This window comes from Phaseolus vulgaris, chromosome 3 (genome assembly GCF_051622355.1).
Source record: "Phaseolus vulgaris cultivar YP4 chromosome 3, ASM5162235v1, whole genome shotgun sequence".
Lineage (NCBI taxonomy): Eukaryota > Viridiplantae > Streptophyta > Magnoliopsida > Fabales > Fabaceae > Phaseolus > Phaseolus vulgaris.
The window spans coordinates 35,210,292-35,222,440 of NC_143500.1; the positions used below are offsets into that span (position 1 = coordinate 35,210,292).

The 12,149-nt window shown below is 34.2% G+C and overlaps 2 long non-coding RNA genes across 2 annotated transcripts; both read right to left on the reverse strand.

Moving 5' to 3' along the window:
* Positions 1-7,391: 7,391 nt before the first annotated feature.
* On the reverse strand, positions 7,392-7,843 carry LOC137805878 (uncharacterized). The gene is made up of 3 exons (XR_011080265.2): positions 7,722-7,843; positions 7,598-7,624; positions 7,392-7,418 (listed from the first exon to the last, which is right to left on the reverse strand). It is a non-coding gene; the product is annotated as an uncharacterized LOC137805878 (long non-coding RNA).
* A 1,677-nt stretch (positions 7,844-9,520) lies between these two features.
* Positions 9,521-11,175, reverse strand: LOC137805879 (uncharacterized). The gene is made up of 4 exons (XR_011080266.2): positions 10,640-11,175; positions 10,235-10,305; positions 9,863-10,125; positions 9,521-9,555 (listed from the first exon to the last, which is right to left on the reverse strand). It is a non-coding gene; the product is annotated as an uncharacterized LOC137805879 (long non-coding RNA).
* Between the last annotated feature and the right edge of the window lie 974 nt (positions 11,176-12,149).

Below are 12,149 nucleotides of genomic sequence, written 5' to 3' on the forward strand. Positions count from 1 at the left end.
TAAGTTTTAAAAAAAAAATAAAAAAATAAAAATGGTAATGTATGTGTGGTTTTGTATATGCACGAGAGTTCTCACTGCTATCAGTCTTATGTGAACCCGAATGCATGCTTTCCTAAGGTGAAAGCTAAGTTTCCCCAACCTAACTTTCAATTTTCAAGCTAACATGATTTGAGCTTGAATCTCCAATTTCGTAACACCCCCAATTTTCGCAAACCATCCGTTTCAAAAACCCTAGGTTGCTTAATATGAGGCGATTTGCGGTTTGAATGCTTTGAATTTGGTAACATTTTGCTTCATTTGTATTTTCCCTTTCTTAATGGCAGCTCTTGTTTATACTGGTGTGCTCATATGCTTTGAAATTCGTAGGTTGTTGTTCCTCCTTTTTGCTCGTGGGTTCAATTTCTTCATTCGTGGTTGGTTTATTATTGTATTTCTTGTTTCCTCCTAGCATTTAAGGTTGAATTTATCCTTTCACCGATTTGTTGTTGTGCACAGAGTTTGGAACCTTGGAAGGGCTTGGTCGTGACATGAGGTAGTGAAGGGGAGAAAAGCTTCGAATCTTGCAAGGGCTTGGAAGCTCGAACCTGGTTTTCTTTTTATTTTGAGGTTCTATTCTACACCAGAACCTAGTTTATATTTTAGGGTTTGTTCTGCACCTGCATTCTTTCTTTTAATTGATGTGGATGTTTGGTTTTGCTTGTTTTAATTGATGTGGATGTTTGATTTTGCTTGTTTGAATTGATGTGGATGTTTGATTTTGCTTGTTTGAATTTATGTACTTTTTACAGTCAGTGCTTTGTGGTATTATAATATAAAACAATGATGAATATCCATTGGCATTTGGAGGATGTCGCCTAAATGCTGGTGGGAAGGGTAACAACAGGTTTAGTACGGTGAATGCATGTTTGTCTTAGTTCACATACACTGGTAGTTTGGTTGGTGCTGTTGCAAGATCTGATAAGGATGATTTGGATTGGAAGAAGGAAATGCTGGTTGGTGCTTGGTTGGTAGAATCAGATAGATTACTCAATGCTTAGATGAGTAGGTTGCTGGAATTAAATCGGAAGAAGAAAGGTGCAGGCTTGGGGGTGTTTTAGTGGACTTTCGAAGGATAGGTTATCGAGATGAGCCATTTATAATGGTTCAACAAGCATCTAAGGTTTTCTACATTAAAGATCCTACGTCAGAACATTGATATGTCATTTTACACGGGAAAAAAACAAGGGGATGATATTGATGATATTGAAAATGGTGACCTTCGTTCGTTCACACCAATGATAATGAATAAAGATGATGATGTACATGCAACCCATAAAGACCACAATGAGGGAATTTACATATGAACATTCAACCCACTATGTACAAATTTAGAAATATTTTTGATAATACGAATTTAGAATTTTATGTATTTGTTTTATATGATTTTCTTTCAATGTAATTTAACCAATGTTTATTACCTAATTTTTTAACATATATATGGCTGGCGATCAGACTCCAATTTCTTCTACCCCCCTTTTTGGAAGATCCACTAGAGGACCTACTAGACTGAGGCATCTCTCATTGAGACATGTTAGTGGTGAGAAGACACAACTCGACATTGACGTCAATATCGGAGTGACTTCTGGTCCTAATTTTGACACTTTTAGTAGCTATCTTGGAGTCTATGCACGTGAGAGGGTTTTCATATTGACAAATTCATGGGATGATATGATTGAAGTCAACCAGAACATGCTTTGGGAGGATGCGCTGGTAATGTATACATTATTATTGTTATCATATATTGCTTGTTAATGTTAATTGAACAATTTTAATTTCATGATATTTTTTTTGTAGACGCATTTTGATATCCCTAATGTGGAACCACTGAGATCGAATGTTATATATAATATCATCATTAAATTTTGTTAGATTAAGTCATCGCTAACGACGAATTATGGTTTTGGACGTTCTAAAGGCCAAACTCATTGTTTAAAGTATTCCAATATTGATGAGGAGACATGACGTCTTTTTTGTTTAAAGTCGTGAGTCTGAAGAGCAGTCGGTAAGTGAAATTACTTAATTATTTTATTTATGGATCATAACATTCCTTATTTAATATTATTTGATTCACTTTGTGATGGGCATATATTTATTCACACACAATAGCCTTAATCATAGATTATTGGACTATAATAATAAATAAATCCATTGTTTTAATTAATATTCATATAATTGGGTTTATTTGGGCCTTAACTATTATCTTTGGTAATTTTGTGTTTTTAGGGTAAATTATCTGAAGCATCTACCTTTGTGAATGAGCAAAACATGCAAAAGTCCAAGTTGCTTCTTTGAATCAAAACAGAAAACAAATTATGAGGAGAAGAAAGAGAAAATAAAAGCTACAAGATTCCAGAAACATAATTGGAAGCAAATCTTCTGCAAAATAAAAAGAATTATGGAAAGTGGAAACGGTTTACAAAATCTAAACTGCAATATTTTCCCAAGATCCTTGGAGCAGAAAAGCCCTATAAAAGGACACAAGCATCAAGGAGAAAAGGGAGAGCTTTATAGGGTTTTCTTAGTTTATTTTCTTCTTTGTAATTCTTTTGTTTTGTCTCCGCATGGAAGGCTAAACCTTTTTGGTTGATTCTTTTGTAATTCCCCATTGAGTTATGAGGTTTTGTTCAATAAAAGTTTCGATTTTTAATTCTCTATAGCAGTTGTTTTTATTGTCTAATCTCTTGGAAAACTAGTTTTTGTGAGAGGTTGTACTTGAACGCATGATTGAGAGTCTTTCTTATCTTAAACTTTGGTTTCTTAGTTAGTTCGCATTGTTCTAATTAATTTCTTGGGCGCATGATTCAAGAGAGAGGAGGTAAGCATTCCCATGAAGTATACGCATGGAACAAAATGGGTATGGATTAAACCAGTAGACGCATACTTTACTGGTGAGTTTCAATTGAATCAGATCGGCGCATGTTCAATCTGGTTTAGCTCTGTTGGAGGATTGAGAAAAGATTATTCTTTAGAGAACCTGTGAAGAATTCAATGGTGGAAGAACTTGGGATTAACCGCTTTTTATTTGCTATTTTAATCTCTTTTATATTTTCTGCACAACTATCTCAAACCCCTTTTTTATCTTTATTGTTATTGCTAACTTTTATTGCTTGCAGATAGATTTTAAACCCTGATCAACTGATTTTACTATTGGATTCGTTGGGAGACGACTTGGGGACATTTGTCCACAAATATACTATCATCTCTCTAGTGTTAGACAAGTCTAGGCTAGAATCATATTAATTTGACAGCAAAATGACAACTATCACTTTGTTTATTTTATTTATGACAAGATCGTCGTAAGAAAGCTCAAGACATAACATTAAAGGATGTGACCTCGCACCTGATGTCTCGTTCGGGTTATCGTAAGCTTGAAAGATCATTGATGCTTGAAAAAAAACAATCGAGACAAGGGACAACTTCTAAAATTGATACAGGGGTCAATGAACCTCCGTCACCACCTATCCGCCACCAAAAATGGAAGATGATCCGAATTAAAAAATTGGGTACATATAATTCTGAGTAATCACGAATAGTCTCAGAAAAAAATTGTAAGTTGTTTGTATCTTCTTTTGCATTTATTTTAAAGCATTAATTATATTAAAAACTTATATGATTTTGGTCTCTTGCAGGATTCTTTGGTTGAGCAAAGCTCACAAGATAATTTTGTACCTTAAGATCGTCAAGATATCCTGATTGAAGTTATTGGACGACCTGAGCACCCTGGTCATGTACATGCAGTTGGAAAAGGGGTTGAAATTAAACATTATTTTGGAGCTGCACCACGACATTCATCCTCCAACCCGACCTTAGAGAGCAAATCAGAAATGATGACTAAGATACGACAAGAATTAATGGAGGAGATGAAAAAAGAGATTGAGCTCGTGCGGCTAGAGTTTGAGGAGAAGAATCGTCTGTTGTGATAGGAAATTTTATGGCAACAACTTTGTGCTGAGCCGCTTGAGCGCTTGTTAGTCCCGCTCCCAATAGCACAAAGGAGAGTTGTGCAACTCCTACAACGTCGGAGAAGGATGTCATTGGCCAGATAAGCCAATGTGAGTTACTGATAGAGGGAGACATCTTTTCTCAAATGGTGGTCATTGGAAAAGTCTTTCAAGAGGTACCTTATATAACGTTTCTCTCTCCCTTGATATGGTGAAGGTAACGGTGAAAAAAGTACAAGTAGCTGATGCTCATGTTCCACTACCTACAGATGAGGTAACCATTGTGGTCGAGACATTTCAGACATTCATAGTCTGACCTAGACACCTCGTTTGAATTAAACTAGAACCCCCGGTAATAATTTCATTATATTAATTTATTTTTATGTATTACATCTAATTTAATACAAATGTTCTTTATTTTGTAGAAACCTTGTCGAAAACCAAGTCCAAAAAAGAAGTTTGAGGTTCTCTTTGACGATCCTATAACTTTTTTAACAACAACGACTAAAGATCTTGGTCAAGACCCTATCGAGGTTTCATGGGATGATACCTTTTTTTGTAAGAAACACTGACATGCCGCCCCTGTACATATACATGTCAGATTTGTTAGAATTTGCAGTTGGAAACCAATAACTCAATATAACTATAATTCAATTTTTTATGATGTAAGTATCTTTACCTATATTTCAATTTATTTTATGTGAAATTATTATTTATTATGCTTTAACTAATAACTTATAGGTATTTGTCTGGAGTTTCTATTAATGAAGGGAATCAAGGTATCTATGGATTCTTGGATCCCTATTTGATTAATCCAATTAGAGCAAAGAAAGTCGAAACCCAGTCATTCATCACTAACACTCTGGGTTTAGAGGGAAAACAAATTTATTCTTGCCCTTATATTAATGAGTAAGTTCAATTATAAGTCGTCAATTATTACTATTTCATGTTTTAAATATCTACTAACTCTTTTCATGGATGATATAGGGGTCATTGGCAGTTACTTGTGTTATCCATGGTGATAACATTGCCTTCATTGCTGAATTGCTTTCTTGAATTTTTTATGAACTTGGGCAGAAGCTTGATGGAACTAATGGACAAGGATGACTCCAATGGAACTAGGTTTCCTTGAAGATGCATGAATAGCAGGGAGAGTGATTGGTTGAGCCATATCACTTGAAAAGGTGAAGAAGAAGATCAAGGTGTCTATCCTAAAGAGGTCTTGACAAGGGAGTGAGAAAACTTGCAAACTTGACAACAATTCACTCATATATTTGATCTTTTGAAAAAATGAGAGCCAAGCACTTCATTATATAGTGAGAGGTTTGACCATTTGATTACAAGTGGGAAAATTCAAACCAATTAAGTTTGAATTAGGTGCCTAAATGAGATCACAAGGCAAACATGACTAAGTGCTTCATGTGACTCATTTAGGTCTAAATGACCATCCTAGGTTAATTAGGAGTGTTATAGAAATCCTAATTTAACCTAGGTTGATTTTTAGATGCCTAAATTCAACCCTAATTCAAAATAAGAAAATTTACAAGTAAAATTCTTATTCTAAATTTAGCAAAAAATTAAATTCTACTATAGAAATTCTACAATAGGTTATGACCTTTTTGAACATGTATAAAAGGGTGTCTCTGCCATTTGTAGCAGAGTCCCAGTCTTCTTGAATCTTTCTTTCCATTGACCTAGTGGTTGGTCCTGAGCTTGGACTTCTTCCATCACACGGTTGTTAAGATTGTTATGTGGTTTCGTTCACTGCACAAGAAGTCATTTACACATCTGAAGCAAATAATTGATGTGTAATTACATTAGAAACTTAACTCCGTATGCTACTTAAACGTCTACTAACGCGACTTTTTGTATTAATCAGGGCATGGCGTGGATATACCAAACTCAAAGGTCGACTCAGTGCAAATTATCAAAAGCTGACATGGTTGAACCTAAAGGTTTGTAATTTTTGTCTTCCTCTTTTCATGTTTATCAATATTAACTTTTAATTTCTATTGAATTATAGTGTAATAGACAACCCGGATGCTATAAGTGTGGCTATTACGTTTGCAATGGATGGTTACCATTGTAAGACTAGACATTAAAACAAATTGGGAGTAGGTAATAATATTTAAATTATTCTTTATAATTCTTTAATGTATATGTATCTTAACACTAATTAATGTAAATCTTATTTTGTAATGAAGTTATGTACGGATGAGCAACCACGGCCTTTGGCCGCCATAGATTATGTGAGACATGCTTGAACCACATATTTCCTTAATTTCTATAACTTTAGGATAGCTAATCAATAGTATAAGAATTATATAGATAGATAGGAATATGTATTAGTGTTTGTAATAATTTTTTATCAATATATAATTTGATTATCTGAATTTATCTATTTAGCTGGCTAGGTTTAACTGAACAGGTTAATTTAGATGGGAAAGCGCATAAAACATAATGAACTAAAAAAATTCTCTTAATTCACAGTGGTTATGACCATAACGCCGTTTATACCTTTTGGGGAAGGTCTAAAACGGCGGTTATGGTCATAATCGTTGTTTTATACCTCCATCTTTGTTGAGTCAGGGGAAGGGTTAAAATGACAGTTAGGACCATAACCGCTCTTTTATACCTCTTGCATGTATAATGTTTGGTAATGCAAGGAAGGGTCTAAAATGGAGATTATGATAATAACCATCGTTAATGTATGAGATAAACACGACGATTCAAGAACCTGTGTCACTACAAAAAAACGTGTATAATGCGACGGTTATTTTTGCAAAAACTGGCGTTTTTAACCGCCGCATTATACGTTTGTGGCGGTATCGCGTACCGCCAGAATTCTTGCCGCCACAAAGTTTAATGTGGCGGTCATTTGAGAACCGTTGTAGCAGACGCCATATTATGCATTGTATAAAGTGGCGGTTTTAAGCATGTAATTGACGTCAGTTATAAATGTCGTAATTTTAAAACTGGGTAAACCAATTCTAACGTAAATAGTGACAGTTTTAACCGCCACTTTATACAGTATTGTATGACATTTATACTATACTTTATAACTGTCATAATTCGAATATTAAATATTTAATTTTATTTTTAATATTTATAATAATTTATTTAATTCTATTTTATAATTTGATTTCATAATATTATTTAATTTCATATTATAATTAAATTTCATAATATAATTAAATTGTAACATAAACTAATTTCATAATATAATTAAAATTGCTAAACATAATAATCAAAAGATGACTTCATTTATTCATTGATAACAAAGTTAATAATGTCAAACTAATCCAAACGACAAGTAAATTACATTGTCAAAATATAAATTCTTTCACTTTCAATCCTAATTTGTCTTATTGCCTCCACTTGATCCCATAATATTCTGACTTGATGATACATCACCACTTCCAACATCCGGTGCCTGGACTAAATTAAAATATGCTTAGAGTTAATTGATAATTTTTGAAAAATAAATGAAAGCAATATTATATTATGAAATTCAAGGTATAATATGAGCGAGAGAAATTATATGAAGGCAATAAAATTGAATTAAGGCAGCTAATAAAAATCAACAATTATAAATCAATTATAATTTTAGGATTTACCTTTAGATTCATGAGAACTGCAACTGTCTAAATAATAAAATAATAACCAAATTAATATCTTAATAATATAGATATTTAAATAGAAAGAGTTTGAACATCAAAGGTCAATAGGGATGATATATACCATGTACATCACACCACTATGCTTCCCTTCCCTAGACCGTACAAAGGGCCAATATCAAATAAAGAGACTTAAGATCATGACTATGGTTGGATGTGTAAATTATATTTAATAGAGAAATAGAAGCATTAGATGCTGGACCATGTCATTTAAAATTCATAATCCAGTAATAAAAATGGAAACTCAAAAATTACTAATGGTTGCAAAATCAATCTAATTGTATTCCATGGAAGAAACCATTAATGTTATTCTAATGGTTGCAAAAATTACTAAATCTTGTATGCCATGGAAGAAACAATTAATGTATCAAATCATGATTCAACTCCTAAAATACTTTATGAATAATAAATTGTAATATTCACCAATGACATAAAATTAGCAATATTAATAGTTTTAGAGTAGAATTAAAAAAGAAGCTAAAAAGAGGAAACATGTGAAAGGCAAGGGCTGTTGCAGGACCACATATACCAGCTCCCATAATCACAATATCCGCATCAACATTTTTATCCATCTTCTCCCATTTCCTTCCTATTTAAGATATTTAATTAAGCCTAACATTTAAAATACTTAAAATATTGTTCATAAAGTATAACATTATAATTTTTTTAGAAATGAATTATCAAAAAAGAAATTGTTTAGCCACATAATTTTGGCTCCAGCTCACTTCCAACCTAAACCATGCAGCAAAGGAAACAACCAAAAAATGAAAATAAACTAAGAATTGACCATCACTGATCTCCAACAAAAATTCTCATTTCCAAAAAATTCTAAAGCAACAGATATGGAAGAAGTAATAAAATAAAGGTTTTTCTAATAAGTGTCATAGGAGTACTAAGGTTTTATGGCACTCCTTAGCAAACCAAACCCCATAAAATGAATAAGGTATTCTATCTAGAATTTGGAAAGTAAAAGCCTAGACATTTAGCAAACCACATTGATTTGAGCTTAGGAGAGAAGATACTTCAATGGGCAAACCAAGGTTATCAAACCCTAGGGTTAACTCGTAAACCCTTGCGAGTTTAAGGGTCAGCTGAGGGTTGACGAGTCGACTCGGGAGTAAACTCGTTTTTGAGTAAACTCGGAGTTGACTTGGTCAAACTCGCGAGTTTAAGACCGAGTCATCGAGTTGCGAAAAAATGACCCAAAACAGTGTGTTCCATTGTGATTAGGGTTTCTTTCTCGCTCATGGTGTCATCTTCCTCACTGCCGTCAAGCCTCCTCGTCGCAGCGCACCGTGCCGCCGTCGCAGTGCACCGCGCCGCTCGTTGCACCTCGCTGCGCATCGTCGTCGCACCTCCCGCTGCTCTTCGCAACTCACTGCGCATGTGCTGTGGTAGATTTTTAGGGTTAGGACAGATTGGGGTTAGGGTTGTTTAAATTATGTTTGGGCTTTTTAAATTGGGTTGGGATTTTTCAAATTGGGTTTGTGCAGATTGGATTTTTTTAAAATTTTGGCTAATTGATTTTTTTTTTTAGATTTTTGGTACATTGTAAGATGTTTGGAAATTCAGTATTTCCACTACCACCTAGAAGTTAGAATGCTGCAGGAAATATAATAGATATTGAATGGAAGCATGAAACTGATGCTTCATGAAATTGTATCATGAATTTTTTGTTTTTGTTAAATTTTTTGTGTGAAATAGACTCTTACGAGTCTACGAGTCGGGTTTACGAGTCGAGTTTACTGGACTCCCACGAGTCTAAGTAGACTCTCGAGTCTGATAACCTTGGGGCAAACATTGGATGGTTGATCGATCATGACATCCTCTGGCTCTGTCATATCCTCAGGCTATCCTTTCCACTTCTTGTAAATGCTAAGGGCCTCAACCATGCCTCCCTGAACATCACACAAAGTTAACTTATGTGCAAATTTTATCATTGCATACCAAATCAATCTCACGTGTAAAACTAAAACTCCCAATATATAGCAAATTAAACCATCAAACATATACACATTTAGTTTAGATTATATATATGATATATCTCAAGATATATGAATGCAAGAGATTAATATTTTTTTACCACCAAAATCTAGAAATGGAAACTTAATCACAAACTTAAAATATATATACACAGAAACACAACACGTTGCATGCACACTCTATGAAAAACTTGATAAAGATTAGGATTAATTTTTCACATACCTTTCAATGCACAAGAAGCAAAGCATCTCCTTCCCCATCTTTTTGAATCAATTGTACCTTTGTGCCATAAATTCCACAACCATCAACCCTGAAAACAACCCCCTCCATTCACCATATGTGGCCCCCTCCTAACCCTTAGCACCGTTTGAGAAGATAAACAGTAGAGTTTGCTAATCACAGGCATCATGCTCATCTTCCAACTCTGGTGGACTCAACAATGATATTAGCTTCGTTCTCATTCCCATGGGATCTCCTCAGGGTTCCTTGGGATTAACAAAAGATTTAATGACATTGTTCATGAAGAAACGAACACTTACAACATAAATATGCAGGACAAAACAATGGAACACATGAAAAGGGTGAAAAATATACCTATGTCAAAAAAAGTGTAAATCATGATGCTCAGAGTCCTTGTTGGTGACATCGTGATGCTTACAATGTCCCTATTTCTCATTAGAACACCACAAATAATAAAGAGATGGCAGAAGCAAAAACGAAATATGAAACCAAAAACATCAAAACGTTTCCTTCGTGGAATATCCTTACCATACAAACCACACAACTTCAGAGAAAAAAAAATGCCAATGGGTTCTTACCTTAAGAGCGAGGTGCTTATTGCCAAAGGTTGTGATGATGAGATTAAATATATAGGGTTTGGAAATGAAGAACAAAAGAATTGATGGTGAGGGTTTCGAAATTAGGAACTTCAAAATTATATTCAGAAGAAAATACACACAAAAACATAACTTTGCTAGAAAAAATGATCGTTCCACGTACCTGTTGCAACAACGAACCAAGGATTGCGGCGATAATGGCGGCCAAACATTGTGAGAAGAGTGAGAAGGGTGATATGGTTTGCGGTGAGACTGAGAACAGTGAGAGTGAGAACGTTAGCAGTGAGATTGAGAAAAAAGGTTTCAGTGAGAATGAGAAGAGGGTTTGCGGTGAGATTAAGAAGAAGGGTTTTAGTGAGAATGAGAAGAGGGTTTGCGGTGAGAATGTGAAGGGTTTTCGGTGAGAGTGAGAAGAGAAGGGTTGCGGTGATAAGAGAAGGAGAATAGAACGAGAATGAGAACGGTTAGGGTTAGCTGAGAGAGGGGAATACGAAAGAGGGGAAGTTTCAGTGAGAGGGGTTGCGTTGCGGTGAGAAGGGGGTTCAGTGAGGACAAGGTTCGAAGAGGGAAATGTGAGGGGGGAATACGAAAAAAAAGAGTAAAGTTGTATATTTTCGAAGAGGGAAATACGAAAAAGATATTGGGAAAGAGGAAGGTCAAGAAGGAGGGAACGAATTATGGGAGAGCGTTTATTTCAAAGGATAATTATGGCGGTTCTACACGCCACATTTCGAAGGAAGATTATGGCGGTTAAGAAGCTGTCGTATTATACAGTTAATTGTGGCGGTTTTTAATAACCGCCATATTATAACCGCCACCACATACAAGTTTTTTTGTAGTGTGTGTTTATATACAACGATTTCACGACTGTTGTCTTATTGCTAAAAGAATCGTTATTTGACCCTTTTCTGCACTAGTGTTATCCCTTTCCATCTTCACATACCCAAAATTCAAAATACATTATGTGAAATAATAACATGGTGTAACGTGAAATGAGACAATAGAGTCAATAATCCATTCATACTCTTGCGAAGTAAAATTAACATAGTCATTTTTGTACATAATCGCAATAATGATTTTGTCTTATCCTTTCTTCTATTGTTATTGTTTCCCTATCCTTTTATCTTTCTTCTTAAGGATCCTATACTATTTCATCATGTGTTCCACTTTATTACAATATGTTTTTCCATATCCTGAAATTCTCTTTTGACTTGCTAATGATCATTAAACCTGAGAATTTCTATACATATTTCTTCTCCCTTACTCAATAATCAATTATTTTCTGTGTAAATGCTTCGAAAATAATATCAAGAAACAAACAATAATAATAGACAAAACAATGGGATACAAAACCTAATCTAATTCTCTTGAAGCATCAAAGTATCAAGAAAAAAATATTATTTTCACCAATAAGGTGGATAACAAGACAAAAAAACTCCAATAAGTATCTAGCTAAACAATAGAAAGAATCAAATACATTAGACAATGGATATAAAAATTATTATTCTTAACATATGTACTCACATTTTTTTTTGACTTACAATCCCCATAAAATTTGGAAAGAATGTATTTATAAAATTACATAATACGTAGCTCATAATTTTTTTGTTTCTTTTAATTAATAGTGTAATAAATGGGTGACCCATTTAACAGTGACTTAAAAATAAACTACT